This window comes from Penaeus monodon, chromosome 15 (assembly GCF_015228065.2).
Source record: "Penaeus monodon isolate SGIC_2016 chromosome 15, NSTDA_Pmon_1, whole genome shotgun sequence".
Classification (NCBI taxonomy): Eukaryota; Metazoa; Arthropoda; class Malacostraca; order Decapoda; family Penaeidae; genus Penaeus; species Penaeus monodon.
In genome coordinates this window covers 27046800-27047191 of record NC_051400.1, presented here as the reverse complement: position 1 = coordinate 27047191, position 392 = coordinate 27046800, and the positions used below count along the sequence as shown (strand labels likewise).

Below are 392 nucleotides of genomic sequence, written 5' to 3'. Positions count from 1 at the left end.
AATTATATCTGTCGTTATTTTAAAAAGATTCTGTGCCGTTATATGCTTGTATAGGGAGGATTATTTTTGGGATGTTATAATTTTTGCTTCCAAAAATGCGAGACTCTTTGCCTACTTATCAATCTAAAACAGAGAAAAACTATATAACATTTTGTGTTATTTTGTTAAAATTGCAATAACAAGCCTGGGAAGACTTTAACAACCACAAGTCCTAATATCTTTTGTGATAATAAGGCATTTCAAGCCACAGGATATACACCATTAATGGTCAAAATAGTCACTCGCATTTTTTTCCTTTTTATAATGATATGAAAATTTCGTATTTCTCATATTATATCAGCATTCATCTTTTGAGGATTAGTGAAAGTTGCTTACTAATTTTTTCTACCCAG

At 29.8% G+C, this 392-nt stretch overlaps 1 protein-coding gene across 1 annotated transcript in view; it reads left to right on the top strand.

The window, feature by feature from the left end:
• The window catches only part of LOC119581872 (carcinine transporter-like), a 41499-nt gene that overhangs the window by 28043 nt on the left and 13064 nt on the right, over positions 1–392 (top strand). The gene's annotated exons all lie outside the window — the stretch shown is intronic.